Source organism: Acanthochromis polyacanthus, chromosome 6, assembly GCF_021347895.1.
Source record: "Acanthochromis polyacanthus isolate Apoly-LR-REF ecotype Palm Island chromosome 6, KAUST_Apoly_ChrSc, whole genome shotgun sequence".
NCBI classification, from domain to species: Eukaryota; Metazoa; Chordata; class Actinopteri; family Pomacentridae; genus Acanthochromis; species Acanthochromis polyacanthus.
In genome coordinates, this window is record NC_067118.1 from 4,211,932 (window position 1) to 4,237,968 (window position 26,037).

The window sequence follows — 26,037 nt, forward strand, 5'->3', positions numbered from 1 at the left end:
AACGGACAGGAAGCCAAGACAACAATTAACCCTGTGACACACACACACAATATAACACACACACACACACACACACACACACACACACACACACACACACACACACACACACACAATATAACACACACACACAAAGAGGCAGTGAAAGATCAGCACATTAGTTAATTAGCTGCTGAGGGGAGGTCGACAGATGGACCAGTGTGTGTGTGTGTGTGTGTGTGTGTGTGTGTGTGTGTGTTATAGTGTGTGTGTTCAGACAGCTGGGCAGACAGAGGACACAGATAGAGTTTCTCTAACTGGACGATCATTTCAACAGAGGATCCATCACCCAGAAACACCGTCTGAGAGGACAACCGGAGCGAGAATAGAATGTTAGCGCACAAAAAACACACTAAAGTGTCAATAATCTAAATACAAATGCACAAAATCATCAATAATCTAATATTAACGCACAAAAAACACACTAAAGTATCAATAATCTAAATATGAATGCACAAAATCATCAATAATCTAATATTAACGCACAAAAAACACACTAAAGTATCAATAATCTAAATATGAATGCACAAAATCATCAATAATCTAATATTAACGCACAAAAAACACACTAAAGTATCAATAATCTAAATATGAATGCACAAAATCATCAATAATCTAATATTAGCGCACAAAAAACACACTAAAGTGTCAATAATCTAAATACAAATGCACAAAATCATCAATAATCTAATATTAACGCACAAAAAACACACTAAAGTATCAATAATCTAAATATGAATGCACAAAATCATCAATAATCTAATATTAACGCACAAAAAACACACTAAAGTATCAATAATCTAAATACGAATGCACAAAATCATCAATAATCTAATATTAGCGCACAAAAAACACACTAAAGTGTCAATAATCTAAATACAAATGCACAAAATCATCAATAATCTAATATTAACGCACAAAAAACACACTAAAGTATCAATAATCTAAATATGAATGCACAAAATCATCAATAATCTAATATTAACGCACAAAAAACACACTAAAGTATCAATAATCTAAATATGAATGCACAAAATCATCAATAATCTAATATTAACGCACAAAAAACACACTAAAGTATCAATAATCTAAATATGAATGCACAAAATCATCAATAATCTAATATTAACGCACAAAAAACACACAAGGGTGTCAATAATCTAAATACAAATGCACAAAATCATCAATAATCTAATATTAACGCACAAAAAACACACTAAAGTATCAATAATCTAAATACGAATGCACAAAATCATCAATAATCTAATATTAACGCACAAAAAACACACAAGGGTGTCAATAATCTAAATACGAATGCACAAAATCATCAATAATCTAATATTAACGCACAAAAAACACACAAGGGTGTCAATAATCTAAATACGAATGCACAAAATCATCAATAATCTAATATTAACGCACAAAAAACACACTAAAGTATCAATAATCTAAATACGAATGCACAAAATCATCAATAATCTAATATTAACGCACAAAAAACACAAAAGTGTCAATATTCTGGATACTGATGCTCAAAATCTGGATATTAACACACGAAATTGTAAATAATCTGTATATTAACACGTGAAACCATCAGCAATCTGAATATTAATGTTCAAATGTGTCAATAATCTGGATATAAACACACAAATCATAAATAATCTGGATATAAACATAAAATCATTACTAACTGGAATATTAGCCCTCTAAAGTATCAATCATCTGGATTTAAAGGCACAAAATCATCAAAAACACACAAAAATATCAATGACCTTGACATTACAGTACCAAAAGTCTAAATATTTCCTCACAAAAGTGTCAACAAGATACATATTAAACCACAACTACGCCAAAAACCTGAATGTTAACGCACAAAATTGTTAAAAACGTTGATAATGAGCAAGGTACAAAACAACACATTAAAGTCTAAACAAGAACCAACAGATGCAAAAATATTAAATGAAGACAAAAAACGACGAGAAACAGACGGAAAAGAACAAAAAGTAAAATACAAAACAAGTAAGAAACGCAAAAGCAGACGTTAAAGCCTTAAATGACAACCAAAAGATGCAAAACAACAACTAAAGGTGGAAAAGGACGAGTAAGACACAGCCAAGAACTAAAAAGTGAAAAACATGTAAATGAAGACAAAAGGACAACTAAGAAATTCTAAAAGAAGAAATCAAAGGCCTAAAACCACAACTAAGAGGGTTAAAGTAACGATTAAAAGATGCAAAATGACAAAAAATAAGTCAGAATAACGAGGAAGAGATGCAAAAAAGTCTTTAAACAGGAACTAAAAGATCCAAAACAATGAATTAAAGACAGAAGACGACAAGTAAGACACGGAAAAGAAGAACTTAAACTAAAATACAAAACAACTACAAAAGAATTCAAGCAACTGAAAGATGCACAACAATGAATTAAAGACAAAATGATGAGGAAGAGATGCAAAAAAAGTCTTTAAATGGCAATTAAATGATGCAAAAGGAGGAAAATGACAAATCAGACATAAAAGAGCATACTACTGTCTTTAAACAACAACAAAAAGATGAAAAACATCAAATTAAAAGGGGAAAATGATGATTAATACATGTAAAAGAAGTAAAAGATGAAAAATGTCTAAAAGACAGAATGAAACTAAGAGATGCAAAAGAAAAGTAAACATCAAAAAATGATTCAAAATGAGGAAAACAACAAGTATGACACTTCAAAGATCAACTAGTCGATGAAAAACAAAGTTAAAGACAAAATGACAACCAAGAAAAGCAAAAGAACGTTTTAAACCCTAAAACAACTAAAAGACGCAACAAGTTAAAAACCAAATCGAAGCTGAAAACGTCTAAACGATTTTCTGTTAAACATACCGTCTGCTTCCCTTCACTGAATCTGTTTAGTCACTGCTGAAGTCTGAGAAATAAAATGTTTAATATTAATGAAAATAAAAGCAGCAAACATCCGACTCTTATCTCCACCAGACCATCAGACCACCAGCAGGAAGCTGCAGAACAACGAGGCTTTGTTGGGAGTTTATTGGAGCCTGAGACTCACTCTGTCTGGGGGAGGACGAGGAGGAGGAGGAAGATGTAACGGAACCTGCTGCCTGTCCCAGTACCGTCCCCGTAACGTCCCTGTAATGCCCCAGTAACGTCCCCGTAACGTCCCTGTAATGCCCCAGTAACATCCCTGTAACGTCCCTGTAACGTCCCTGTAATGCCCCAGTAACATCCCCGTAACGTCCCCGTAATGCCCCAGTAACGTCCCTGTAACGTCCCTGTAACGTCCCTGTAACGTCCCTGTAACGTCCCTGTAACGCCCCCGTAACGTCCCCGTAATGCCCCAGTAACGTCCCTGTAACGTCCCTGTAACATCCCCGTAACGTCCCCGTAATGCCCCAGTAACGTCCCTGTAACGTCCCTGTAACGTCCCTGTAATGCCCCTGTAACGTCCCTGTAACGTCCCTGTAACGCCCCAGTAAAGTCCCTGTAATGTCCCAGTTTATCTTCATTGACTTTCTCAGCTTCAGAAACGATGATTTACTCAGAAAAACTGACTAAATGAGACTAAAAGACGTTTTTACAGCAGAAATTTTAATGATGGGCTAAATTAAACGACTAATAGAACGATGAAACCTGGAGTCAGAAGCTTTTTACAAACGTCTCCCTGGTTCACTGAAAGGTTGGATTCATTTATTGTATATTTCTTGTAGAAAATGAACAACTGAATGTTTAAATCTACATTTTATTCTTCAAAGTTAAAGCTCTGATATAAACTGTTTATTTTCTGGTGCTTTTCAAACTTTTACATAAACTCAATATTTTGATTTTCAATTGCAATATTAGAAAATGTTTATTTTATATACTGTTCTTAACGGTACTGTGTCACATTTTGTTTATTAAATACACCAGGAAAGTTTCTCATGATACAAAGATTTACTTTAAACAAGCGTCTCATTGACACTAAAGCAGCAGCAAAGACGTTTATTTAATAAATACACCAACTTATCCTGTTAGAACGATAAAAGCTGAACAATGACAGAAAATGACGACGAAAAACAACAAATTAAAGACAGAAAATGAGGACTAAAAGATGTAAAACTGATTTATAGACAAAACTTTTCACTTCACATATTTCCTCTTCACCACTCAGATTTATGAGAAAGTTTCTCCTTAAATCATTTTTATTGTCGGGTTGTTTCTTTAAACAAGCGTCTTGTTGTGAGTGAAGCAGCGCCGAGTATTTATGAGAACAATAAAACAACTTATCCTGTTATGATGAGAAAAACTGGAGAAGTTCACATGTTTACGTAGAAAACGATGTGAAAAAGATTCTATTTAACTGAATCATGCTCAGTTTAATTCACACGTTAAAACTTTATTATGACATCGTCTCCTGAAAACATCACAGAATGAACCCAGAAAACCCATAAAAGCTAAAAAAAACAAAAACGTGTGAGAGTGTAGATAAGAGATGGAATCAAAGATGGAGGTCACAGGAGGAAGAATCAGCTGTTTTACTGAAGACTTTCTGCTATTAAACCAACACAATCAAGAAAAGATTTCAGAATATTTATGATTTATTCACACGAGAAATGATGTAAAATCTTTAAAACTTCACCCAACAGGCAGCGACTCGACGCTAAATCACATTTTTTTTAAAAAGGTCTGCTTGGTGCGTTTCAGGCGTTAAAACCCTCTGATCCAAACATATTGTGAATTTTCCCAACAGAAACAAACTACTGAAGAGAAAAATCAAAACCCTGAAGCGACAAACCTCCTGTCAGCGAGACGAACGACTTTTCTCACAACAACATTTAACTGAGACAGAAAACCGTCAACAACAACCAACAGGACGGTGAAGTCAGCACCAATAAACCAGAATATTCCCAAAAAACAAACTACTAACAGACGTAAAGCAACTACAGAGAAACCAAACGACTAATGAAGGAATAAAATGAAAACAAGTTCAGCTAAAAACGACTACAAAAGCAGAAAAGTGACGACAAAGAGACACAGAACAACTTCAAGAAACACAATGACCACTGAGAGACACAACGTCAGAACAAAGACGGAAAATGACTGAAAGGACACAAAAGAATCATTAAAGGTGAAAAACAACGATTAAAAGATACAGAGCTAGCACAAGAACACATAAAACACTCAGAAAAAATGCAAAAAGACAAGAAAATAACAAAAAACATGACAATGAGCTGCAAATAAAATACAAAAAAATGCAAATTAAGGACAAAATGACAATGAAAAGACACAAAACAATCACTAAGAGACCCAACATTACTTCAAACATACAGAAAGTGATGACTAATAAATGCAAAATAACAAAAGACACAGAACGACAACGAAAGGACATAAAAATCAATATAAAGATCTTCTACTACTGCAAAGAATCAAGGACAAGATGCAAAATTAGGTCACTGTGAGAAAAAAAAAAGCCACAAAAAGACACAAAAGAAGTACTGGGAGATGAAAAATGATGGAAAATATGAAAAAAAAGACCCAGAACTGCAACAAAATGACAAAAAATGTGCAAAACGACTGAATAGAGCTGCAAATAAATAAACAAAATACACAAAACGACAACTAAGAGCCGGAAATAAACCAAATAAAACAGAAAAACTGAGACAAAGAGCTGCTCAGTTGTAGTTTTTTGTCTGTAATAATTAAATAAATGCTACTTTTCCTCCTCTAAGCTGCTCAGTTGTAGTTTTTTTGTCTGTAATAATTAAATAAATGCTACTTCTCCTCCTCTAAGCTGCTCGGCGATCAGTGTTGGTTCAACAGCACAGATCTGATTCTCCATAATCACAGAAACACTCCGACTGCTGCTCTGTAATTACAAACCGCTGCTATTAACGGCAGCAGCGGCCCCTTCACTGCCCTCCGTAAATCTGAACTCCGTCTGGAGGCCCAGACGACGCTGATAATTACACAACGAGGCAGCAGGAAGAAGGAATAACGTCCACAACACCAGAATCCTCCAGGTTAAACTGAACCACAAACCAAACATTATGACATTTATGAGCATAAAACTAAGATTTATAACAACAGACTTGCAGCAAAGCATCTACAAATCATTTACATTTAACAGAAAGGGTCCCAAAACGGTGAAATCCATTTATTTTGTTCAACCAACAGGTGAAAAGCAACAAATCTTCACATTTAAGAATCTAAAACCAGGAAAATTTTGGGAGTTCTGCTCTAAAAATTACACTTTGGCTTGAAATCTGCAATAAAATGTAAGAAAATAGTTGTTAAAGAAAACACCTTATTACTGCTTTAATGCTTTTATTTGTTCAACCAGCAGCTCAAACCTCAAATATATTCACTTTACCGTCATTTAAACAAGTGAAATTCAGCAAATCCTCACATTTAAGAGTCTGAAATGAGAAAAACTTTGGTATTTTTGCTCTAAAAATTACATTTTGGCTTGAAATCTGAAGTTTTTTCACTCATTTTTAAAATGACTCATTTTGGGAGAAAATAAAGTGTTAAATAACTGAACTCTGTTCACTGCAGCTGTTTTAATATTAAAATATTCATTTGTGATTTTCTCTAAGTGAAATCATCAAACATTTTTGAGTATATTCGCTTTAAAGAAATCACAAAAATGATCATTTCAGTGTTAAAATAATGAGTTTTTTGTTGTTGATGAATTAACTGACTGTCTGCAGCTCTCCAACACTTTGTCTGAAATAAACGTTTTATTTTGTCTGTTGGAGGTGAAACCTGCTAAATTTGACATATTAAAGTGTTTGCTAACAGATTTAACAGTTTTTCTTTTGAGAAATTAGTTTTTTTTTTACTGTGATCTGGATTTAAACCTGATAAAACTCCTCCGCTGACATCGATGTCGAGCTCTCATCTCTGGAAAACGTTTGTGAACTCGACTGTTTGGATGTTCGGCGTCTCTGGTTTCCATCAGCTGATCCATTAAACACGAAAAACCAAATCAACCGCCGACATCAGGCAGTAATGAACCCAGTTTCCCTCTAATGAAATAATAGTTTGATGTGAGCGACCTCAGACCTCGTGGTAACAACACAACTAATAACACTACAACACACAATAGCACACACTGAGCTAATGGAGCTAAAACACTGAAGGCCGACAAACACACAGTCGCACAACAAACTACAAAACCACACAAACCTGCAAATATCTGGTTAAATGCTGAGTTAAAAAACGTCTCTGACCTTCTAACGTTGGAGTTAGAAAATATTCTCACACAAAAATGTTTGATTTCCATTCAAATATCTCACATTAGCAGAAACGACACAGCTAAAGCCATGTAAAGACAGCTAACTACAGAGCTAATGACAGCTAACGACACAGCTAAAGCCATGTAAAGACAGCTAACTACAGAGCTAATGACAGCTAACGACACAGCTAAAGCCATGTAAAGACAGCTAACTACAGAGCTAATGACAGCTAACGACACAGCTAAAGCCATGTAAAGACAGCTAACTACAGAGCTAATGACAGCTAACGACACAGCTAAAGTTGTAGAAAAGTGCTAACAACAAATCTAAAGCCACAGAAAAAAGCTAATGAAATGGCTAACTATGGTCTGTGTACTTCATGGCCATCCGTTTTCCAGATTGATATGGGTGAACGAAAAACGGGAACCCATCCGATTTTCGATTTCCGTTTGGATGAAGGTAAACGAAAAACGGGAAACAAGCCTTGTCCCGTTTTTCGTTTGGAAATCGAAAATCAAAAAACGGAAAACGAGCCTATATCTGATTTTCTACTGTGGGTTTATTTCACACAAGTCGGGAAATAAAATACAAACGTCATTCCCTTTCGTGTGTCTCGCTATGCCTTGGACAGTGCAGACAATGAGGATGAAATAATGTGTATCCCCTCATAACATGTTCTGGTAGATCCTCCTGTATTGTTATTTGTCTGTGTTGAGAGTTTCTGAATAAATGCTATGAAGTTCTGATGATGAACAGAGGGGGGATTTAACCAAAAACAAACAAAACAAAAACACCAATATCTGAAGATAAGATACCCTGGTGAAACTGAGTGTGGCAGTGTGATAAAATGCTCACAGTGGTGTTGATTTTACTGTATCAGAAGTTGGACAGATTGCTCTAAAGATTGAATTACGGCGCGTTTGAATCTAGTTCCCACCCAGAGGGTATTGAGCCTACGTTTAGTTAGCAGGGTGATCGCCTAGCAACATTACACTTTATTACAAAAGGGAGAAGGAAAAGACATTGTTGGGCAGCGCGATGAATACTATTAACTGAGCAACACGCCATGTATAGCAAAAGCATTTATTCAGACAGAAATGTCACGTGCTGCATTACCAAACGTGTTTGACAATCAAAGCATGATCGTAACAATCCACGTTTTGTTTTATTAATAATCTACGCTGATATCTAAACACAGGATTATAACTCCACCCTTCCGAATGCATGCGCGCTCCTGCGGCAGGGGATATAATTTCTATCGGGGGTAACTACTTTGGCACGACACCTGTCCAAGGCAAAGCGAGACACACGGAAGGGAATGACGTTTGTATTTTATTTTCCGACTTGTGTGAAATAAACCCACAGTAGAAAATCAGATATAGGCTCGTTTTCCGTTTTTTGATTTTCGATTTCCAAACGAAAAACGGGACACGGCTCATTTCCCGTTTTTCGTTTACCTTCATCCAAACGGAATTCGAAAATCGGATGGTTTCCCGTTTTTCCTTTACCCATATCAATCTGGAAAACGGATGGCCGTAAAGTACACGGACCAACTATGTAGCTAACATGATTCGAAAGACACTAACAATGCAGCTAAAGACAGCTAGTTACACAGTTAATGTGTAGCCAGCTTAATGACACTAACAATAAATCTCAGAACAAAAGCTAATGGCATGGCTAACTATGCAGCTAACATCCTTAGAAAGACACTAACAACGCGGCTAAAGACAGCTAGCTACACAGTTAATGTCATCGAAAAGCGCAAACAACAAATCTCAGAAAAAAAGCTAATGGCATGGCTAACTATGCAGCTAACATCCTGAGAAAGACACTAATAATACTGGTAAAGGCAGCTAGCTACACAGTTAATGTCACAGAAAAGTGCTAACAGCAAATCTAAAATCACAGGAAAAAAAAAACTAATGCCATGGCTAACAATGCAACCAACATCAAGCATAACAACAATATAGCTAAATTCAATTCAATTTTATGTATATAGCGCCAATTGCAGGCCAAATTGTCTCATGACGCTTTACAGAACCCATATTCCTGAACCCCCAGAACAGCCCTAAGGCAACAGCTAGCTAAACAGTTAATGTCATAAAACAAGGCTAACAACACAACAAAAGTCACAGAAAGAAGCTAATGGCAACAGTAGCGATGCAGTTAAAGTCATAGAAAGATGCTGACAACACAGCTAAAGACAGCAGTCAAAGTTAGAGGCTAACAATGCAGCTATGCACACAGCAAAAGATAGCAAACTACAAAGTTGGTCATAAAAAAGATTTGAAGAGCATAGCTAAAGACCGCTAACTAAACAGATAACAACACAACCAAAGTCACAGAAAGGCAGTAACAACACCACTAAAGACAGCTAGCTGTGCAGTTAATGCCACAGAAAGGTGCCGATAGCACAACTAAAGTCAGAATAAAGGATAATGCAAGGCTAACTACACAGCTAATATCCTTAAAAAGTCACTGACACACACACAACAAACAACACAGCTAAAGACAGCTAACCACACAGCTGAAAAGACAGAAGGAAGCTAATGAAACAGCCAACTACAGAGCTAAAGTACACAGAAATACAGTAACAACACAGCTAAAGACAAAATAAGCAGCAAATAACAGAGCTAACTGCCTCCTTTAAGTCATAGAAGGACTTTAGTAGCACAGATAAAGGCAACTAGCAACACAGGTAATGTCACAGAAAGGTGATAGCAATGTGGCTATAGTCTGAGGCTAATTACACAGCTAAGCATGCAGCAAAAAACCCAGCATATACAAAGCTAGTTCCAGCTAAAGTCATAGAAAGACGGTAATGACACATGTAAACACCGCTAAATTATGCAGATGAAGCAACAAAAAGTTGCAAACTTCACAAATAAAATCAAAGAAAAAGGAGAATTTCTCACCTAAAGCCACAGAAAGAAGCTAATTACACAGTTAAAGTCTGAGCACTAAATCTAAGTATAAGCTAGCTGCTGAGATAGCCAGATAGCCTTAGCCACACTTGTGATTTCTCCCTGTAAGATGAAAATATCTATTTAGTTTGGAGACATTTTGGTTCTTGAATTTGCAGCTAAATCAGACCATGATGGAGACTTTTAAAATATTGTTAAATTCCTGCTAAAGCTAGTTAGCTTAGCAGATCTCAGTAGCTGCCATCTCAGTGTTGCTGCTAATTTCATGCGATTCGGAGACTAAGCTGCCTTTAAATGATATAAATAAATGTACTAAAGTGTAAATAAATGCATTACATTGATTTCAGTATATATATTAATAATACTAAGACAGAAATAAACATTTCTATAAACTCCAGGCTGAATAATAATCAAACTGAAGCGACTTTTCCTGAACAAACCAGTTAAAATGACGACTAAGCAGTGTGTCATGTAGCTGCTCCATCCTGATTTATGCGAGTAAAATAATCAAACTAAAAACACCTAAAACCATAAAATGTGTTGTTTTCCAGCCTGAGAGCTTTAAAGCCGTTTAATCAGCCACTGCTTTCTGACTTTACAGCCTCGACACACTTTTATTCTTTTTCTTTTATCAGTCGGCCGTGAAATCCTGATGAAAAACATGTCGCCTGAGCAGAAAATAAGCAAAACCTCGCCGTGTAAAGCATGAAATATGACAGCCGGGAGGGGACAAACAGCAGCAGCTCATTAATAAAGGATAGGTAGGAAAACACTGGAACAGTAACGTTTAAACAGCATCAGGAGGAACAAACTCAGAACCTAAATGCCGTGATTATTATAATTTATGCGCTTTTCTCATTTTAGTGCACACTGAGTAGAATATTGGGATATAGTTCAGGGATTATTATTTATTTTTAGTATAATCAGGTGTTTCTTTCACTGAATGCTGCAACTAACAATTATTATAATCATGTTTGATTCAGCCGACTATTTCCTGGATGAGTCAATAAGTGGATCATTCTAGAAATGGAGGACATCTGGGCTTCTACATATTTGAAAAATAAATCTTCTCTTTTCCAGTTTTCTGCTCCATATTGATCAATAATAGGTATTGATTGGCTCAGATTCCACATCAATGGTAGCATTTTTATTCCATTTTTTCTGTCTTGTTTGCTAACCCTACTCTAATCGCAGTAACGGTTGCTAATCCATGCTAATGTTAGCTTGGCTAGATATTTAGCTAGCTGTTACCGCTGACCAAGAGGACAAACTGACTGATGGAAAACATTACAAAGAATGAGTCTGATCCTGATAATATGAGGTAGAGTGACACGTTCTATCAAGACTGACAATGGATGAAAAGATGGAAAATAGAAGAGAGGACATAGCTGCACATTCTTTAGGAAAACTGTCTGATGATGTATGATACAGCTTAAGACAGTTAGATGTGCAAGTAATGTCATAAAATAAGGCTAACAAAACAACAAAAGTCACAGAGAGAGGCAAATGGAACAACTAGTATCTACTCTCAAATTTACATCGCTTTAGATAAAAGTGTCTGCTAAATGAAATTATGGAATTGTAGAACTAACTATGCAGCTAAAAAATGCTAACAGACAGCTATAAACAGCTACGAACCTAATGACCACCGAAAGACAGTCAGTGCTATAGAAAGGCACTAACAACACAACAGTAAAAAAAAGGCTAATGGCATGGCTACGTGTGAACTATACAGCTAATATCTTTAGAAAGACACTGACAAAGTGCAGTAAACTACAGAACTAAGAGCTAAAGACAGCTAGCCATTAGCTACACAGCCAATGCAGTAGAAAGACGCCAACAACTAAAGTCACTGACGCAGCTACGCACACAGCGAAAGATAGAAAACCACAAAATTTTTCATAAAAAAAAGATCCAAACAGCCCAGCTAAAGACTGCTAACCACACAGCTAACAACACAGCTAGTCATGGAAAGACAAAAACAACACAACTAATGACAGCTAGCTATGCGGTTAATGTCAGTAAAAGGTGCTAACAACACAACAAGTCACAGAAAGAGGCTAACGTCACAACTAGTTATGCATCTAAAGTCATGGAAAGATGCTAGCAACACAGCTAAAGACCTCTAGCTATGCAGTCAGTGCCACAGAGTAGATTTTAAATGTTTTTTATTCAATTTAGTTTTGACAGTTTATTTTCTGATGATGTTAACTTCATTACTGATTTGTTTCTGCTAATTTCATGTGAATTTGTGGCTAAAGTTATTAAAATGTAAACAAATGAGCTACAAAATCATTATTCTACTGATATTTGCTGTTTTTTCCCCACAGTTTTTAGAGTTTTGAACTCATTAATGTATTTGTTTGTCAGATCTTTATTTTACAGTCCAACTATTAAACGTCTTTTATTCTGTTCAGGTCTAAAATTCTCTGACATTTTATTTCCTGCTGATTGATTTCATGTTTTCTGAGATTCGGCCGTTTTACTTGCTCCAACATGTGGTTTTAGGTCATCTAGGAGAAGGATTGCTGTTCATTCGTTATTTTTATTTTCACCAAACCGAAGCAGAAACTAATCCCCTGAAGTCTGAGTGTGTTGGACCGACAGGGAATCCTTCATGGAGACCTCTGACCTCCACATACATCAGCGACTGACAGGAAGTCCAAATAAAGTTGATTCCCGTGACGGACAGCAAGTCACGCTGAGGAACATGTCTATCCTCATACATCAGACTGCTAGAGAATCAGCACAATAACTCTGCAGAACGATCTTCAGGAACTTTAAATGTCCTTGTATCGTCCTGACCGACGCTTTCCAACAACCTTTACTCAGAGTTTCTTGTGGGGTTCTTTTGTCTTCATGGTGTAGTTTTATTTGTTTTTACAGTTTCTGGCCGATAAACGGTTTGACTTTGATGCTTTTTAAAAATATAACGTCTCTGAAACCTGCCGGCTGGTTTAGCGGTTCAGAGCTTCACCGTGTCGCTGATCTGCCCTCACAGTTCTGGTTCTTCCTCCATAAATAGATTTATTATTGAGGGAAATCTTCTGGTTGTCTCAGGTCAGATAGATGTTTCTGAACCACAGTGATGATCGGAGTCTTTCAACGGTTCCCACAAACCGTCCAACACTCAGACCAGAGCCACAGGATTAATCAAATATTCATCTGCAGCTTCTGACAATTAAATGATGGATACTGATGTTTGAAATGCTCACAGAGAACCGTCCAGGTGGAGGAACTCTCCTGGTTCATTTACAGATTATAGATTTACCATTTAACAACAGGAAAACATCCACTCTTTCATTGTTCAGTAAGCTTTTTAGAACATGTTTACTACGGATACACGTCCAAAGTCACCATTAAAAAGCAGAAAATGTCCTTATTTTTGTTTTTCTGTTTTCAACTGTGAACTCTCCGTTCACTGTTTTGGTTACTTTCCAGATGTTTTTCTTTTTCCAACAGAGTACAAACAGGAACGAACCACAGAGAGTTAAAACCTGATGAGTAAACTCTGAGATAAATGAGCTGCAACATACGAAAACAGCGACATGCTCCTTGAAGCTTCACGCATTTCAGGATTTTATCTGCGGAATGAGAACAAACCAGCTCAGATGTGACCGTGGAGCTGAGGGTTTCTGATGAAAGCTGTTTACCTGCTGCTGCTTTAAGGCTGAAAGGAAACTGAACTCTGCTGCTGCTTCGGTCATTAACAGCCGATCTGAGAAACTCCGTTTCTTTCTGATCTCAGATTCAAACAAACCAAGATTCCTCTGAAGCTGCTTCATTAGAGAAAGACGAGAATTTTTATCTCCATCGTTCAAAAGCAAACTGAGTCCTTCAGCAGGTTTATTCTGAGTCATTTCTGAGTCATTCTGATTTTAATAGTTTCTCCTCATTAACCACCAACACAAGGACACTTAAAAATAGAGAAATAAGGAAAAGATCAACTCTTATTCTCCTTATGAGAGATTGTGTTGATTATTTTCTCAATTAAATCAACAACTGTCAGGTCTAAAAAGTTGCAGAAAAATGTTTTGTTCTACAAGTCCAACAATAATTAGCTTAAATTATTAGCTCATAAAAGACTTCTAAAACTGAAAGAAAATGTAGAACCAGAATAATGACGACTAATCAAACATTTCAGCTGTAACAAATAAAAACACAAAACAAATGTTGATACGCAATAAATACTGCAAAAATCTAACAGTAGCGTGATAAAGCGTAAGAAAATGCTAAAAATAATGCTAAATCCAGCTACGATTAGCATACAAAACCTAAGCTAGCTTTAAAAGAAAAATGCTAGCAATAAAAAGAATGCACATAGAAGAAAAGGTCTGCATTGAAAGACTAATGTTAGCATAAGAACTGGTATTTATAAATGAAGGTTAACATATAAAAGCTCATTTTAACATAAAACATGTTAGTTAGTAAATGGAACCAAAGGCTACAATTAAAATAGCTAACAGCATACAAAATCCCTTAAAAGCTAATGTTAGCATCAACAAACTAAAGTTAGCAAATATAAAAACTAAGGTCACATAGCAAAACTAAAGCAAACAAAAACACTAGTATTTATAAACTATGGTTCGTATAAAACAACAACCACTAAACTGAGGTAAATTAATAAAAACTAAGGCTAGCATAGATAATATTGGTGTATTCAAGTGAGAGTTAGTATAATAAACTAACTGTAGCAAAGAAAAACTAATATTAGCAGAGCATTAGCAAAGTTAACATACCAGCTAAAGCTAGTATATAAAATGCGAGTTATAAACATTAGCATAAACAATCAATGGCAAGAAAAACTGTGCTAATACATGTATGCTAACATATGCTAACCCATACTACAAAAGACAAACGCTAGCAACTACATTTAGCATGTAAAACTATGTTCAGCAGAAATGAAACAAATGTATGTGATCAATACAAAGGTACTATCACAATAAAAGCCTTAATAAAAGGCTAATGTTAGCATTCTGTTAGCCTGCTCCTTTTTTACTGAATCTGTAACATTAGCATGAATGAAAATCTGCCGTTTCCTCAGAGTCCACTTTCAAACTGATTGTAGCTGCTGTACTAAAAGGTAGCAAAGAAAAACTAATGTATAGAAAAAATAATGGTAGCATTTAAAGAAAAATTAGCAAAACAAAGGAAAGTAAAGATACCAACTAAAGCTAGGATATAAAATCTGAGGTATAAACATTAGTATAAACAACTAATGTCAATAAATGAAAACTAAGGTTAGCATAAAATAACATTGGTGCGTTAAAGTGAGAGTTAGCATAGTAAAAAGTAGCAAAGAAAAACTAATGTTGTATATAAAAACTAATATTAGCATTGAAAGAAACAATATTAGCATAAAAGAGTAAAGTTAACATACCAACTAAAGCTAGTATATAAAATCTGAGGTATAAACATTAGCATACACAGCTAATGTCAATAAATGAAAACTAATTTTAGCCCAAAAAAACTATGCTAACCCACAGCACAAAAATAAGGTCAGACTTAAGAAAAACAAACATTAGCAACTAAAGTTAGCATGTAAAACTGTGTTGAGCAGAAAAAAAAACAAATGTGTGCGTTACATAGAAAATATCACAATAAAAAATCTTGGTTAGCATAAAAGGCTAATTTTAGCATTCTGTTAGCCTGTTCCCTTTTAATTGAATCTGTAATATTAGCATGAATGAAAATCTGCTGTTTCCTCAGAATGCAGAGTCTCCAGCTGATGGTAGCTGCTGTGTAAAAGGCAGCTGGCAAACAGGTTGTAATCAATATTATTGATCAGAGCCTGCTTCAGTATCAGCTGCAGAACATCAAACACACACCTGAGAGACACGAACAATGTCCAACAAACACACAGCGTGAAGCCATCCGCTGAGCTAACGGCTAATTCTGAACAAAAACACTCATTTAATAACATTTTCCTGATCAGAAACCTTCATTTTAATCAGGACTCCACAGTTAAAACACTAAAACCTGCTGCTAACGGACAGAAACCTGCAGCCTCTCAGGATCCGGACGATCTCAACATGATTTCAAAATGTCCTCATTTAGCGTGCCGTAGCTTAGCAACTAATGCAGTTTCCAAAGTGGGCAGTTTGTGTATTTAAGTGTCTGCTTTCACAGCGTGTGGATGAAGAATGCTTTTAGTCCGTCTGAGAGCTGCAGCCGTGGAAATACAGTAAGACGGAGGTTTAAAATAACCTCAGCTGCTGCAGAACATCAGCTCGGCTAACGCTAAAATATGAGCAGAAACGTGACGATCTTCTCCACGTCTGATCTTCTACAGAAGCTGCGTTCAAGACCCGCTGTTTTTATGACGACGTAATGACGTTTAAGAAGCAAACACAGCCGAGAAACGACGAGTCTGAACCCAAAAATCAACAAAAAGAAAACCACCAAAATGACACCATTTAACGCCAACGATAACGTCACAACAATTGTGAGGTTTTTCAGGTGAACTGCAGGCGGTGTTTGCACAGAGAAAACTGTAATTATCTACATTATGTGGAGCCTCCATGTCAGTAACATCTGTGGAAACATGAGGATCACACCATTTTTCCATTTTTGTCTCATTTTTAAGTCATTTTTCAACGGGTTTTGAGAAAATCTGTGCAATTTCTGAGTTATTCTGAACATTTTTTAGACATTTTGGACCATTTTTGTCCAATAAATAATCAAAAAACTCTTTTCTGTTGCCTGGTTTCCATCATTCTATCTGTGATTTCTGAGTTCTTTCTCCTTCTTCCTGATGTTCTGGTTCTACAGAGCTGCAGGACTTTAGATGAAAATTAAGCACCATGAATAAAAATGAGACAGAATCTACAAACACCCAGAACCTTGTGTGGATTCAGAAGGTTGACCATGACCAGTCTGCTACGCTAAACACATCTTGAGTAATTTTTGGACATATCTCATATCTTTGAAATATTTGGGTAATTATAAACCATTCTGGAGTAATTCTGGAGAACGTTTTGTCATTTTAGATCAGCTTTGTCATTTGGGATGATTTCTTGACAACTCGAACAAATTTTGAGTCATTTTGGGCAAATCCTGCTTCACAAGTTTTGAGTAATTTATTCACCATTTTCAAGTCATTTAGGATAACGTTATTCTTGACTGGCTTCCTGTCATTTTAGACGATTGTTGGTCTTTCTAAGCAAATTTGAGTAACTTCAGACGAATCTTAACATTTTCGAGTAGTTTTCAAAGAACTTCTGACAGTTTAGAAGGATTTTTGTCATTTCAGACGAGTTTCATGTGAACTCTTTTTTGTCCAAAAACCAAAAGTTGAGTAATTCCAGGAAAAGAAATCTTCAGTCATCATTTTGTCATTTTAAGCAGATTTTAATTTGCTCAATATTTGGACATTTTAAGCACAGTTGGAGTCATTTTAAACATTTGAAGAGTTCATTTGCAAAAACAGATAACTCCATTTTGATAACTTTTTATAAAACTTTTTTTATTGTTTGAGATAAAATCAAACTGAAGTTGAGTGGATTTGACTCAGTAGAAAAATACATGAGAAAATAGAGAAAAATAAATTATTAGTGTTATTACTATTATTATCTCAAGTAAAGAATAAAGAAAAGTTTTTCTGGGAATTTGTAAAACGGAGTTACCTGTTTTTGCAAACAAACTCTTCACATGTTAACCACAGCACCAGAAGAACACCTCTGAGTGTCTCCTGTTCCTCAGAGCTGCAGGACTTCACATTAAAAATGAACCACAGTGAGTTAAAATGAGACGGGAACTCCACCAGCTTGTTGGAAAGAAATCTGCAGAACACTGAATGCTGTGAACTGGTGAGCAACGATGGAGCCGTTCGACTTGATCTAAATATTAGAGCTGGAGCTCAGAAACACTTTAACTGTTTAAAAACACGACAAACAAACAACTTTTACAGCCTGAAAACTGTGATTTGTGGTTATTAACGAGAAAGAACGTCTCAGTGGTTCTTTAGTAGTAGAAAAAAAACTCCAGCCTGCAAACAAACAAACACCTGAACAGGTAAGAAGATAAACTACATGACCCTGAAGAGAAGAATGAAGTAGATTCAGATTTAAACATAGTCTGGATGGAAGAGATGCAACATTCACACAAATAAAAATAAAAATGGAAATATGGAATTTAGACGCAGGAAAATCCACTTTTATGTTAATAATAATTATTTAGCTTCTTTTAGTGTCATTTCTGCATCATGTCTTGTTATTTCTGCAATGTTTTACATCATTTTCACTGCATTTTGTTATTTTCTTATTTTATTTTGCTTCTATTTTCTATCCTGTCTTATTATTTGCCCCTTTGTTAAATTTTCAGCTGCTAGAAAAACTGAATTTACCTCATTACTAATAAAGTCTAAAAATAAGATAAAAGTTTCGGAGATAACAATAAAAATCATTCCTGTATAAACATTAAAATATGAATATTCCAGTAACATAAGAGGAGTGGATGAAAACTGTGATTTTTCAGCGTTTATTCTCAGTTCTGACTGAATCTGCTGCTACACAAACGTGTCTCTGTGAACATGAAGGAATGTTTTCTGCTCCTGGTTTGGAATCTGCTGCTTTGTCTTTGGAGTTTGGCGTCATTTCTGATTAAAATCGCTTCTCTGGAGCTTTTTCTGAACAAACGATTCCTGCAGCACAACAGAAGAAACTCAAAGAAGTCAAAACACTCCCAGTAAAGAGGAACATGAATGTGTTTGACCCTGAAGTCAGGAGGAAACGGAGTGTCAGAGGATTGTTTCCTCACTTCATCCTGTGTGTGTGTGTGTGTGTGTGTGTGTGTGTGTGTGTGTGTGTGTGTGTGTGTGTGTGTGTGTGTGTGTGTGTGTGTGTGTGTCATCCTGTTAGCTAACCGCTAACGTTAAATCCAGATGTGTGGTTTTTGCGTCTTTTATGTGAAACTTTATTTTGGTTTTCTTTCATTTTCTTCATATTTTATATTTTTTCTGCTTCACAAACCATCTAACAAACCTTCATCCTGTTTTATCTTTATTTAGTACTTTATAATGTTTCATTTAAGTTCCACAAATACATTTTTTGGCTTCTTGTTTTATAAAACACCATTTTGCATGTAGTAACATTTTTGCACCTTCTATGTGTCGTTTTGCATCTTTTTAGTAAAATGTTTGCATCCTAAAGCATATTTTTTGCATATTTTTGTGTCATTTTTGCACCTTTTATTGTCATTTTTGCATCATTTACTATCATTTTTGCATCTATAATGAGTCGCTATGCACCGCTTCGTATCATTTTTACAAATTTTAGTCTGCTTTTTATTTTATTTTCTTCATATTTTAATTTTTTTCTACTTCAGAGACAATCTAAAAAAAAAACTTCATCCTGTTTTATCATTATTCAGTACTTTATAACGTTTCATTTATATTCTGGTTACTTCTTGTTTTATAAAACAAGACGTGCAGACTTTGGTAGACTTAGGCCAGAACAACACCTGTAACCACGGTAACCAAGATGGCAGCCTTTAAATGCTCGGAAGAAAAATGATCAAATAACACAAAAATTATTTCCAGTTTTGTGAGTAAAACAAGCAAGAATCTGAAATGAGACTAAAAGTGAACGGACTCTGGTGTGATCCTGTTCATCTGATATTCACATTATTTGACAGTTCATTAGAATACATCCATTAGCTCTCAGTTTTTGTGACTTCTCCTCTGTCTTTACTGAAACGCCCTGATGTGTTCCTGTGCAGCTGCTGCCTTTAAATCTGCTGACAAACATCAGAAGTTTATTGTTCTGCTGCTGTCTGTGATTCACGTCGCTGCTCCAAAAGAAAACATGATTTATTTTGAGTTTTTATTAATAAAACAAACTAAAACCTTAAATTAGACTAAAACCAGATGGACTCTGGTTCTCACGCTGAAACAAACCGGATAGAAAGTTGTTGAGAGGATTTTGGTTTTCTTCATATTTTACATTTTTTCTGCTTCAGACATGATCTAACAAACCTTATTCCTGTTCTACCTTTATTTAGTACTTTTAGAGGTTTCACAAATACATTTTTTGGCTACTTGTTTAAGACATGATTTTGCATCTTTTATGTGCTGTTTTGCACTTTTTAGTGTAATTTTTGCACCTTGTTGTGTCATATTTGCATCTTTTGCTATCATTTTTGAATCTATTATGAGTAGTTTTGCACTTTTTAGTACAATTTTTGCATCTTTAAGTATTTTTTGCATCTTGTTTGTAATTTTTCCAGTTTTTAGTGTACTTTTTGCATCTTTTATGTGAAACTTCATTTTGGTATCCTTTAATTTTCTTCACATTTTACATGTTTCTACTTCAGAAATGATCTAACAAACCATAATCCTGTTTCATTTTACTTCTAATTTCTAGTTGATGTAGTTTTTTTGGCTGTTTTCTGCTCATGTTTTATGAAACAAAACGTGCAGCACGTTGGTCGACTCAGGTCATTCTAAATGTCAATAAAGTTGATTTAATTGATTTAAAACATGACTGTGAGTTTCAATTATTAATTTGCTTATTATAATAATCCCTTTTAAATCCCTCTGTGACTTTGTTAAAGGAAATGTTTTATAAATAAAGATTATTATTAGGAGACATTTCGTTACTTAGTGAGACTTTTACGTTAATTCTGGGAGTTCAGATGTTGGTTTCTGTTTCATATTTCAGTATTTAGTACCTGTTGGTGTTCAGAACCGATGACATCACAGCAGCGGGACGTTACGATTGGCTGACGGAAAACAAAAAGGAAACACAGCAGCTTGAAAATATCAAATGAGTGTGTGCTGAGTCAGCGCTGAGTGTGTGTGTGTGTGTGTGTGTGTGTGTGTGTGTGTGTGTGTGTGTGTCTGTGTGTTTACTTTGGAGTCTAACTGTGTATTAATAAACAATGACGTGTGTTACAGAGAGACAAAGTGCTTCAGATTAAATTACAGACAGACACAATACAAAAACACACAGACGCAAAGACACACACACACACACAGACACACACACTCGGTGACATGTTGACCTGATTTCGACTGAACGATAATTAAGGTCAAACACACACACGATCAATACTCGCTAATCAGCAGCACTGATGTGTTTCCAATAACAGCATCACCTGAGCTCACCTGCGCTGATGACACACCAAGTGGGAGGGGCTAACGATGACACGGAGAGAGACTAAAGATGGCCGATAACACGTCATCATCCTGTTCCTGTGATTTACAACCAGACGCTGCGTTTGGTGTCGGACATCGAAATTATGTCATTTTCAAACAGAAAAAACAACAACAACAACAACAACAACATGGCCGCCAAAGGTTCATCGCTTTTCTGACAATATATCAGCAGATTCATACCTCACCTGACTAAAAAAGCCGTAGACAAAAACTCATATGACTTCTGGTGATGTTTTCTTTAAATTTTTGGAGCAGAAAATAGAAAAATGTGCAAAAATGACAATAAAAAGAGCAAAATGACAGCAGGGATGCAAAAGTGACACAAAAGTTACAAAAATGACACTAAAAGATGCAAAAAATAACAATAAACGGTACAAAATGACAGTAAAAGAAACAAAAAAGGTTCTAAAAAGATGCAAAACATGACACTAAAAGACGCAAAAAATGACATTAAAAGATATAAATATGATGCTAAAAGAAGCCACCTGCCACTGAATGCAGCAAAAGAGCACAGTCAGTCTATGTGGGAAGGTAGCATGAAGCTAGCTAGCTATAAAGCTAGAAGCTAATGCTAAATGAACATTCAAGATTTGAGACGAGCAACTGAGAGCTTAAACTCATTAGAAAAGCATTTACTGAGCTCACATACATATGAAGATGACCCATTTGATAATTTAATGTGTCAGATTTCTTTCTGCTACCAGATGAGTCGCCCCCTGCTGGCTGTTAGAAAGAATGCAGGTTTCAAGATTCACTTTTCAGATGCAGAGTTTACGTCTATGTTTTATATACATACTATGGCCACGATGTTAGCTTACACTACCTAACATTAGCTGCTAGATTAGCTTAAACAACTCAAGATTAGCTCTTATGTTAGCCTAATAAAATGAATATGAACATAAACAAGATAATGTTAGCCTGGTCTTGTAGAATGGTCTGACCACACCTCAGGATCAGGAGGTGACAACAGCAATCAGAATGACAATCTACACCTGCTGAGTCCAACTGACCATCACATCACATACATCTTTTAGTGTTATTTTTGCATTTTTTATTGGAATTTTTCTGTACGTTTTATGTAATTTTGCATCTTTTCTGTGACATGTTGCACTTTTAGTGTAATTTTTGCATCTTTTAGTGACATTTTGTATTTTTAAGTGTCATTTTTGCATCTTTACTTTGATTTCCTTTAACTTTCTGTATATTTTACATTCATTCAACTTCAGAGATGATTTAACAAAAATTAAGGCTGTTTCACCTTTATTTTTCACATTAGCTGCTACATTAGGCTGAACAAAATACTATTAGCTTAAAAAGATAACAGTGGCCACTATGTTAGCTTGAACAAAGCAACATAAAGCTGCTACACTAGCTTACTCAAGGCCATCATAGGTGATATATTAGCCTAAACGAGAAAGTGTTAGCTTTAAGAATCTTATATTAGCTGCTACATGAGAACATGCTCATACAACGTTAGCTTCTCAATCAAAATGTAGCATCACCATCAACTTATCATCTATTTTCCTCTATAAATAAATTAAAGGATCATAAACTCTGAAAATGTTTACTGAGGTAACAATCATGTGAGAATTAGGATTAGCTCTTTTTGTAACCAGAGGTGTTGCCCCCTGCTGACTGTTAGACAGAATGCAGCTTTCAGGCTTCAGCTTCAACATCCATCTTTTACATACAATCAATGACACTTTGTCCAAGTAAATAAAATGGAAATTACAGAAACGAAATTTGGTAAAAACATGAGATCCATCAACTAACCTAAAGCTGAACCAGACTCTGGAAGACCTTTAGGAGGTCATCCCCCAAGTGACGACCGGTCCCCACATGGTAGGACAGATCAGAACACGTGGATTTTCACACTATGATTCGTGACTCGGCTGCAGTTTTAAAGGTTAGATTCCCTCCGGAGCTGGTCTGAGACCTGAGCGACACTGTGACCGTGCACGCGCACACACACACACACACACACACACACACACACACACACACACACACACACACACACACACACACACACACACACACACACACACACACACACGTATGGAAACAGTGATGTGAATCCATCTGAAGCTCGGTGGAAACATGTTGAAACTCTACGATCTTAAAAAAGCCTTTAAAGACATTGGAAATGATGCAAAAATTTGTTTTTCCCGGAGGACAAAAACCTGCATCAGCTGTGGTCACCTGTAATCGCCATAATGTTCCAATTTAAATATTTCTGCAGCTGCTTCTCACAGAGAAAGATGAAAAAAAATACTGTTTGGGACCTTCAGGACTTTAAATGTGACAATCTGTGGTTTCTTTGTTCTTGCCTCATGCTGATGTTATCTTATTTATGCTGTCTGTGTCATCTGTTTTTTAATGTTTATGCACTTATTTCCACATTTAGACATAAAACACACTGAATATACTTGTAATAAAATGTGTTAAACAGATAAAACTGCCATCACATGACTGAAACACTGACAGTTTGGAGTTCTGAGCTGTGGATTGGATGAAACAGGACATCTGTGGAGGACAGTTTGGCAAACATTATCTTGCTTAAGTTAATGTAGCAGCTAACAAGGCTGCTTCTTTACCTTGTTTAGGCTAATGTAGCAGCTAACTAGGCTGCTACATTAGCATGTTTAGGCTAACATTTCCAATTATGTTACCTTGTCAGAAAGATATCATAGGCTTTTAAAGTAGCTTGTCTTTTCTTTCTTCAGCTAACATAGAAGCTTTAGCAAGACTAGCCTTACCTTGCTAAGACTAATGTAGCAATTTATGTTAACTTGCTTAGGCTAACATAGCAGCTAACATTATCTTGCTTAAGCTCACACTGCAGCATATGTTACCTTGTTTAGGCTAATGTACGGCGAGATAAGATCTTTAGTTAATACTAACTCATTTTATCTCTTTAGGCTAACAATATTTCGATATTTAACACAGTAGCCTATGTTATCTGTAGCAAGGCTTCTATTGCGGCTTGTCTTTGAGCTAACATTGAGGCTAATGCACTTGTTTAAGCTAACAAAGAGGCTAATACACTTGTTTAAGCTATTGCACCAACTTATGTCATCTTACTTAAGCTAACACAGTGGCTACAGTTGTCTGATTTAAGCTAACATAGAGAAGAATGTTATCTTAACATAACAGCTTATGTTGTCTTGCTTAAGCTAAAACACTGGCCACAGTTATCTTGTTTAAGCTAATATATAGTTTGATACACTTGTTTCAGCCAATGCAACTGCTTATGCTGTCTTATGTAAGCTAACATAGAGGTTAATACACTTGTTTAAGCTAACATAGAGGCTAATACATTTGGTTAAGCTAACATAACAGCTTAAAATGTCTTGCCTATGCTAAAACATTGTCTACAGTTATCTTATATAAGATATACTATAACATAAGCTGCTAATACTTAAATGTGGTAGTGTGCTAATGTTTTTTGAAATCAACTGTTGAGCTAGATTAATTTAAATTATTTTATTCTTAGATGATCAAAGTCTGTAAACTAACATTTGATTTATTCTGAGATCAAGACATTTTAATTTTACGTTGTTTATGTGCAAAAAGAGAATAAATGTAATTATTTATTCAGGCTTCACGTCTAAGAAACGTTGATAAAATGTTTTTTCCCTCTTTGTTGGCTCTTAGCAGCAGATAAACACAAACTAGCTGAGTGAAACGACCAATCAGGAGCCTGAAGCCAATGACATCATCAGGTCAGGACCTCACAGCGCCACAAACACAGGTATGTTAACGATCAGATGAGAAGCAAACTGATCATTTATTCATTGATCGCCTTCAGACTGCAGCAGCTCCACGCTCACCATCAATCCCTGCACTGATCGATTGATCAATTGTTTAGTTTAAATCTGATCAATCCGAACAAAAACCATAAAAAAATGGCATTTTTCATGAAAATATCCTCAGTGATGAAACATTGATCAAAATAATTCTTCATCATGTCAATTAATTGATTAATCAGCTCTGACAATATTGGTTGAAATTATTGGGACTCTGATCAGCTGTTTTATTGATCCACAGTTTCACTTTTCTTCTTTCTTTGATCAGCTTCATTCTGAGCTCAGTGATTCTGTTTGGCATTAAATGTTCATTATTGATTAATCAGCTGATTGTTTTATTGATTACCTGACTTCAAAATGCAGGAACACGAAGAGAGAAGCAGGAACCAAATGAGAGGCTTTAAAACGATCAATAGATGTGATTGATCAGTGATCAGACCCACTCAGGTTTCTAATGAATCGATCATTTCAGCTGATTATTGATTAGCTGTTTTGGATTCAGTCTTAAATAAACCTCCTTTATGAAGAACCTGTGATCGATCAGATTATTGATCAGCTGAACATCTGTTGGTCACATCGCTGATCGATCAGGTTACTGATCAGCTCCTTCTGCAGAGAGCGTTCGTTTTATTTTGTCAGATTTTTGATGTTGTTTTTCATGAGTTTGATCCTATAAACTGTTGATCGTGACCTGATCACATCATCGATCACCTCTAAAGGAGCCAGCGATCATTTTAATTGATCACGATGCCATTTGATTGATTAAACGTGAGCGAAGGATCAATCAGGTGGGTTTGCTCCTGATCAGCGGCTGATTGATAACCTCCAGCCGCTGCCTGTCGGGATCGATCAGGCTGAGGATCGATCCGGACCAGGACGGTTCGGATCCGCAGC

General features: G+C 35.8%; 1 protein-coding gene and 1 long non-coding RNA gene across 2 annotated transcripts in view; one reads left to right on the top strand and one right to left on the bottom strand.

The window, feature by feature from the left end:
- Positions 1–26,037, top strand: part of LOC127534526 (uncharacterized) — a 308,994-nt gene that overhangs the window by 128,018 nt on the left and 154,939 nt on the right. The gene's annotated exons all lie outside the window — the stretch shown is intronic.
- Positions 1–26,037, bottom strand: part of plxna3 (plexin A3) — a 140,536-nt gene that overhangs the window by 113,666 nt on the left and 833 nt on the right.